This window comes from Hemitrygon akajei, chromosome 4 (genome assembly GCF_048418815.1).
Source record: "Hemitrygon akajei chromosome 4, sHemAka1.3, whole genome shotgun sequence".
Lineage (NCBI taxonomy): Eukaryota > Metazoa > Chordata > Chondrichthyes > Myliobatiformes > Dasyatidae > Hemitrygon > Hemitrygon akajei.
In genome coordinates this window covers 8,472,532-8,481,431 of record NC_133127.1, presented here as the reverse complement: position 1 = coordinate 8,481,431, position 8,900 = coordinate 8,472,532, and positions in this window count along the sequence as shown.

Genomic DNA, 8,900 nt, shown 5'->3' with positions numbered 1-8,900 from the left:
GACTTGATTGGAAGTACATTTATTATCAAAGTATGAATGGAGTATACAACCCCGAGATACATCTTCACACGGACATCACGACAGAAAGAAGAACCACGGAACCAATCATTCAGAGAAGATTATCATCCCCACCCCTCCCATGCACATGGAATACACATGTACCCCAGGCTACTGTGGGAGGTGAGGGAAGAGATTGCTGAGCCTCTGACGATGATCTTTGCATCATCACTGGGGACGGGAGAGGTTCCGGAGGATTGGAGGGCTGTGGATGTTGTTCCTTCATTCAAGAAAGGGAGTAGAGATAGCCCAGGAAATTATAGTCTAGTGAGTCTCACCTCAGTGGTTGGTAAGTTGATGGAGAAGATCCTGAGAGGCAGGATTTATGAACATTTGGAGAGGCATAATATGATTAGGAATAGTCAGCATGGCTTTGTCAAGGGCAGGTCGTGCCTTACAAGCCTGATTGAATTTTTTGAGGATGTGACTAAACACATTGATGAAGGTAGAGCAGTAGATGTAGTGTATATGGATTTCAGCAAGGCATTTGATAAAGTACCCCATGTAAGGCTTATTGAGAAAGTAAGGAGGCATGGGATCCAAGAGGACATTGCTTTGTGGATCCAGAATTGGCTTGCCCACAGAAGGCAAAGCGTGGTTGTAGATGGTTCATATTCTGCATGGAGGTCGGTCACCAGTGGAGTGCCTCGGGGATCTGTTCTGGGACCCCTTCTCTTCGTGATTTTTATAAATGACCTGGATGACGAAGTGAAGGGATGGGCTAGCAAGTTTGCTGATGACACAAAGGTTGGAAGTGTTGTGGATAGTGTGGAGGGCTATCAGAGATTACAGCGAGACATTGATAGAATGCAAAACTGGACTGAGAAGTGGCAAATGGAGTTCAACCCAGATAGGTGTGAAGTGGTTCATTTTGGTAGGTCAAGTATGATGGCAGAATATAGTATTCATGGTAAGACTCTTGGCAGTGTGGAGGATCAGAGGGATCTTGGGGTCCAAGTCCATAGGACACTCAAAGCAGCTGCGCAGGTTGACTCTGCGGTTAAGAAGGCATACCGTGTATTGGCCTTCATCAATCGTGGAATTGAATTTAGGAGCTGAGAGGTAATGTTGCAGCTATATAGGACCCTGGTCAGACCCCACTTGGAGTACTGTGCTCAGTTCTGGTCACCTCATTACAGGAAGGACGTGGAAACCATAGAAAGGGTGCAGAGGAGATTTACAAGGATGTTGCCTGGATTGGGGAGCATGCCTTATGAAAACAGGTTGAATGAACTCAGCCTTTTCTCCTTGGAGTGACGGAGGATGAGAGGTGACCTGATAGAAGTGTAGAACATGATGACAGGCATTGATCGTATGGATAGTCAGAGGCTTTTTCCCAGGACTGAACTGGCTAGCACAAATCATGCAAACAGCAGCAAAACTAACCTTGCAGAAACACAGAAAATAAAACACAAAATTAAAAGGTGCATTTCAATCCAATGTTCATTATTTGCAGGCTGCCGCAATTCAAAAATTGCCCAAAAGTAGCAACAAAAAATGGAACAACCAGAACTAGAACTAGGACACACCATAAGAACTGAATTCCAGTCCAAATCTGCAATCCGCATCGCTTAAACCGCACTCCAGCCCCGTCCGCCAACAGCACTGGGAGATCACTGAAACACGAGGACCTTCCCTTGGGAGCAGAGGTGAGAGACCGTCACACACAAACATCTCCTCTGGCAGCCGCGAGCGAGAGGCACCCACCGCAACAGATTCTATCTTCCTCGGCGCTTTAATCGGCAAGAGATGGAGTTGACCATGGGCTCACCCCCCGTCTCCTGGCCACCTGGCCTCCATGCCGTGAGCTTTGGCCGCAGACTCGTGGAACACTCTTGGAGGCAGTAAATCGCCTGATCACTTGATCAGCCCAAAATCACACCTCCAGAGTGTAGATAACAGGCTCTAACAGTAGCAGAAGCACATCTGAAATAAAAAGAAGATGTAAAAAAAATTGAAGGCAATTGCTTCATGAACCATCGTGGGGGTGTTGCCTTTGCAGGTGCCATCTTTGTGTACAAGGTGATATATAGATCAAGTGGACAGCCAGGGACTTTTCCCCCAGGATAAAAATGGCTATACAAGGGAGACATAATGTTAAGGGGATTGGAGGAAAGTATAGGGGGGATGTCAAAGGTAAGTCTTTTTACACAGAGAGTGGTGGGTGCAAGGAATGGTGGTAGTGTTAGTGGAAGATACATTAGGGACATTTAAGAGACTCTTAGGCACATGGATGATAGAAAAATGGAGGGGTATGTGGGAGGAAAAGGTTAGCTTGATCTGAGAGTAGGTTAAAATGTCAGCACAACATTGTGGGCTGAAGGATCTGTACTGTGCTGTAATGTTCTGTATTCTAAACAGAGTGGAAAAGCAAATTGTACAGAGGATGTGGAGAGTCTGCAGAGGGATAGAGATAGGTTAAGTGAGTGGGCCAAGGTCTGGCAGATGGAATACAGAAGAGCAGATTATTGTTTAAACGGCGAAAGATTGCAGCATGCTGTTGTGCAGAAGGACTTGGGAGTGTTTGTTCATGAATCGCAAAAAGTTGGCTTGCAGGTACAACAGGTTATTAAGAAGGCAAATGGAATGTTGACCTTCATTGCTAGAGGGATTGAATTCAAGAGCGGGGAGGTCATGCTGCAACTATACAGGGTACTGGTGAGGCCGCACCGGGAGTACTGTGTGCAGTTCTGGTCTCCATACTTGAGGAAGGATATACTGGCTTTGGAGGCAGTGCAGAGGAGGCTCACCAGATTGATTCTAGGGATGAAGGGGTTAACCTATGAGGAGAGATTGAGTCACCTGGGACTATACTCTCTGGAGTTCAGAAGAATGACAGGGGATCTTATAGAAACATATAAAATTCTGAAAGCGATGGACAAGATAGAAGTAAGAAAGTTATTTCCATTGGTAGGGGAGACTAGAACTAGAGGACATTGCCTCAAGATTCAGGGGAGAAGATTTAGGATGGAGATGAGGAGAAACTGTTTTTCCCAGAGACTGGTGAATCTGTGGAATTCTCTGCCCAGGGAAGCAGTTGAGGCTTCTTCACTAAATATATTTAAGATACAGTTAGATAGATTTTTACATAGTAAGGGAATTAAGGGTTATGGGGAAAAGGCAGGTAGATGGAGGTGAGTCCATGGCCAGATCAGCCATGATCTTATTGAATGGCAGGGCAGGTTTGATGGGCTGAATGGCCCACTCCTGCTTATGTTTTTATGTTCTCATGTTCTAAGCTGAAAGAGAAACAGCCTTCTTGTTTCAGTCCCCTGTCCTTACAACTGGGAAAGAGAGAAAAATAAGCAGCCCAGGTTACACAAGTTTCTTGTCATTTCCAGCATGAGATTTCTTACTGTTGTGAAGCTCACAAAGCAAGCTGATAAATCAGTAAATACAACAATTAAAGCAGTGATGAAGACAGAACGAGTGAATGCCACATCGCAGTGCAAACTGAAGTACAGCAAAAAGAAATGCCAAAGTGACTATTTTGGAACTTACAATAATTTTTATGCCTTGCACTGTACTGCTATCGCAAAGCAACAAATTTGACTTCATATAAGATAGTTATAGTTATATACCATACAGCCCTCATTGCTGGGGGAAATGATCTGTTTAATGCAGGGTTATGGGCTGAGTGCAGGTCGGTGGGACTAGGTGAGAGTAAGCGTTCGGAACGGACTAGAAGGGCCGAGATGGCCTGTTTCCGTGCTGTAATTGTTATATGGTTATAATAGTTGGGTGTATAAGGGAGGACAGGAGGATGAGTACAGGGCCCTGGTGGAGGACTCTGTTGAATGGTGCAAGCTGAATCATCTGCAGCTCAACATCAATAAGACAAAGGAGATGGTGATGGACTTTAGGGAGACCGAGCCTGCACTGCTCCCTGTTACTGTTGATGGTGAGGATGTGGATGTGGTGAGGACCTACAAGTACCTGGGGGGGGGGGGGCACCTGGATGACAGACTTGAGCAGAGCACCAACACAGAGACTATGTACAAGAAGGACCAGAGTCACCTCTACTTCCTGAGGAGACTGAGGCCCTTTGGAATATGCAGGCCTCTCCTTCACAGGTTCTACCAGTCTGTTTTTGCCAGTACAATCTTCTATGTGATGGTGTGCTGGGGCAATGGCATCAACACGGGTGATGCCAACAGGCTCAATAAACTGATTAGAAAAGCTGGCTCTGTTATAGGAGTCAAACTGGACTCACTGCAGGCTGTGGTAGAACAGAGGACCCTATGGTAAATCCGGGCAATTCTGGACAATGTTTCTTACCCTCTGCACACCACCCTGGCTGAACAGGAGTTAAGACAACTGCACTGCTCCAAAGCGTGCTCTATGAGGTCATCCTTATGCTCAGCCATCAGGCTCTATAATGAGTCAACCCACAGCCAGGGAAGTGGTCATTGTGCATTTTATTTTTAAGGTAACTTATTTTTATCCTTTTTTACTTCTCTTCTAACATCTGTATATCTGTGCACTTGTAATGCTACTGTGACACTGTAATTTCCTTTGGGATCATTAAAGTATCTGTTTATCGATCTATAATTAAACCGAAACCTGGTGAGTAAACCTGAGTCTAATTCTGAAGGGTATAGTCACATGCACAAGTACAGGTGCAATGAAAAACTTACTTGTTCTTTCTTTTTCAATCTTTTTATTAGTATTAATAATATTATGAACAAGATACAATTGATATATTAATAAAGGGATTACAAACATACAAATTCCCATTACACATGAAAGAATACATAAGCAATGATTACAGTATAAATAAGTTTTCCCGAAACATGAACCATATAGTATATATATGAACAAGGTAAATCTAGATGTTTCATAATATATAATATAAAAAAGAAAAAAATATATATATGCAAAGTTGACTAACCTACTAATCTAATATCTAAGGGAAAAAAAGGAAGCAAAAAAAGAAAAAAAAAGAAAAACTAAAAAAAGAGAAAAAAAAGGGCTGTTTATAATATCTCACAAGAATACATAAACATCAATGTCGTCAACTCCGATCCTCTCAACATAAATACGATTAAAGCTGAAAAAACCAATAAGCTTGGAACAGGGTCGTATTACATCATATGAAAATATTGAATAAATGGTCTCCATATCTTTTCAAATTTAATAGAAGTATCGAATACACCACTTCTAATTTTTTCTAAATTTAAACATAACATAGTTTGAGAAAGCCAATGAAATACAGTGGGAGGATTAATTTCCTTCCAATTCAACAAAATAGATCTTCTAGCCATCAAAGTGAGAAAAGCAATCATTCAACAGGCGGAAGGAGATAAATGAAGTGAGTCCATCATCGGTAAACCAAAAATTGCGGTAATAGGATGGGGTTGTAAATCGATGTTCAGTACCGCAGAGATAATATCAAAAATATCTTTCCAATATTTTTTCAAAAGCGGACATGACCAAAACATATGAGTTAAAGACGCGATTTCCAATTGACGTCTGTCACAAATAGGGTTTATATAAGAATAAAAATGAGCTAATTTATCCTTGGACATATGGGCCCTAAAACTTACTTGTAACAGCATCATAGGGACATCACATCAGATAAGCAGCATTCAGAAGAAAAAATATTTAATGTATTATCGATGTACATGAGATTCATTTTCTTGCAGGCATTTATAGGAAAATAAATAAATACAACATGCCGACAAAGACTGACAAACAACCAATGTGCAAAAGAAGATAACTTGTGCAACTAATAAAAAATACTGAGAATGTGAGTTGTTAAAAAGTCATTGAAAGAAAGTCAGTAGTTTGAGTTGTGTCAAATTTACTTTGAACTTTGAGTGAAGTTATCTACGCTGGTTCAAGATCCTGATGGTTGAAGGGTGAAGGAGCACAACTGAGAGCATCCTGACTGGCTGCATCACTGCCTGGTATGGGAACTGTACTTCCCTCAATCGCAGAACTCTACAGAGAGTGGTGCGGACAGCCCAGCGCACCTGTAGATGCGAATTTACATAGAAACATAGAAAACATACAGCACAATAAAGGCCCTTTGGCCCACAAAGCTTTGCTGAACATGACTGTACCATAGACTACCTAGGCTTACCCATAGCCCTCTATTTTTCTAAGCTCCATGTAGCCATCTAGGAGACTCTTAAAAGACCCTATCAATTCCACCTCCACCACTGCCACCAGCAGCCCATTCCACACACTCACCACTCTCTGAGTAAAAAAACTTACCCCTGACATCTTCTCTGTACCTACTTCCAAGCACCTTAAAACTATACCCTGTTTTGCTAGCCATTTCAGCCCTGGGGAAAAGCCTCTGACTATCCACATGATCAATGCCTCTCACTCTCTTGTACACCTTGATCAGGTCACCTCTCATCCTCTGTCACTACAAGGAGAAAAGGCCGAGTTCACTCAACCTATTCTCATAAGGCATGCTCCCCATTCCAGGCAACATCCTTGTAAATCTCCTCTGCACCCTTTCTATGGTTTCCACATCCTTCCTGTAATGAGGCGACCAGAACTGAGCACAGTACTCCAAGTGGGGTCTGACCAGGGTCCTATATAACTGCAACATTACCTCTCAGCTCCTAAATTCAATTCCATGATTGATGAAGGCCAATACACCATGCGCTTTCTTAACCACAGAGTCAACCTGTGCAGCAGCTTTGAGTGTCCTATGGACTCGAACCCCAAGATCCCTCTGATCCTCCACACTGCCAAGAGTCTTACCATGAATACTATATTCTGCCATCATATTTGACCTACCAAAATGAACCACCTCACACTTATCTGGGTTGAACTCCATCTACCACTTCTCAGTCCAGTTTAGCAACCTATCAATGTCTCGCTGTAACCTCTGACAGCCCTCCACACTATCCACAACACCTCCAAAAGTTTCTTCAGATACTTTAAATGTAAAAGAGGGGTGAGAGTTGATATTGGACCGATGGAAAATGATGCTGGAGAGGTAGTTATGGAGAAACAAAATGGAGGAGAACCTGAATAAATATTCGGCATCAGTCTTCACTGTGGAAGACACTAGCAGTGTGGTGGAAGTTCAAGAGCATCAGGGGTCATTGATGCACCATCAATAACTCTCGGAGACGTGAGGCGAGATATAGGCTTTTATTGGCTGGAGGAAAGGACAAGCAGCAAGTGACCACCACACAACATCCTGGAGACTGAGGCCGGGGCTGTGTCTCCAATCGCCTTTATACCGGGGTCCGTGGGAGGAGCCACAGGAGCAGTCAACGGGGGAGGGGGGCATGTCCAGACAGGTATATGTAGTTCACCATAGTCATGAAGTGTGTGAAGTTACCATAACTAGAGAGAAGGTTCTCATGAAACTGAAAGGTCTGAAGGTAGATTCAGACCTTTAGTGGATCAGATGGTGTACCTCCCAGAGTTCTGATAGATGTGCCTGAAGAGATGGTGGAGGCATTAGTAATGAACTTTCAAGAATCACTAGATTCTGGAATGGTTCAGGAAGACTGGAAAATTGCAAATGTCACTCCACTCTTCCAGAAGGGAGAGAGGCAGAAGAAAGGAAACTATAGGCCAATTAGTCTGACTTCAGTGGTTGGGAAGATGTTGGAGTTGATTATTATGGATGAGGTCTCAGGGTACTTGGAGGCACATGATAAAATAGGCTGCAGTCTGCATGGTTTCCTCAAGGGAAAAGTTTGCCTACAAATCTGTTGGGATTCTTTGTGGAAGTAACAAGCAGGACAGACAGAGGAGAATCGGTTGATGTTGCATACTTGGATTTCCAGAGAGCCTTTGACAAGGTGTGAGACATGAGGCTGCTGAACAAGCTACTAGCCCATGGTATTAAAGGAAAGATTCTAGCATGGGTAACGCAGTGGCTGATTGGCAGGAGGCAAAGAATGGGAATAAAGGGAACCTTCTCTGATTGGCTTCTGGACACTAGTGGTGTTCCACAGGGGTCTGTGTAGGGACCGATTCTTTTTATGTTATATGTCAATGATTTGGATGATGGAATTGATGGCTTTGTTACAGATGATATGAAGATACATGGAGGAGCAGGTAGTTTTGAGGAAGTAGAGAGACTACAGAAGGACTTAGACAGATTAGAAGAGTGGGCAAAGAAATGACAGGTAGAATGCAGTGTCAGGAGTGTATGGTCATGCACTGTGAAGAAGAAATGAAAGGGTTGAGTATTTTCTAAATGGAGAAAAACACAAAAAAACTGAGCTGCAAAGGGACTTTGGAGTGCTTGTGTAGGATTCCCTAAAGGTTATTTTGCAGGTTGAATCTGTGGTGAGGAAGGCAAATGCAATGTTAGCATTCATTTTAGGAGGACTAGAATATAAAAACAAGGATGTAATGTTCTTTATAAAGCACTGGTTGAATATTGACAGCAGTTTTGGGCCCCTTATCTTAGAAATGGTATGCTGAAACTGGAGAGTGTACAGAGAAGTTCATGAAAATTATTCCAGGATTGTCATCTGAAGAGTGTTTGACGACTCTGGGCCTGTATTCATTAGAATTTAGAAGTATGAGGGGTGACCTCATTGAAACCTTTTGAATGGTGAAAGGTGTCTCAGAATAGAGCGGCGTCTTTTTAGAATGGAGATGAGGAATTTCTTTTGCCGGAGAGTGGTAAACTGGAGTTCTTTGCTACAGATAGCTGTGGAGACCAAGTCTTTATGTATATTTAATGCAGTAGATAGTTTCTTGATGGTTCAGGAAATGAAGGGATACGGGGAGAAGGCAGGAGACTGGGATGAGAGGAAAATTAGATCAGCCATGATGAGCCAAATAGCCTAATTCTGTCCTGTACTTTCAGTCTTAGTGTTGGAGCTGCCATCTTTGTTGCTGGCACGGAGGCG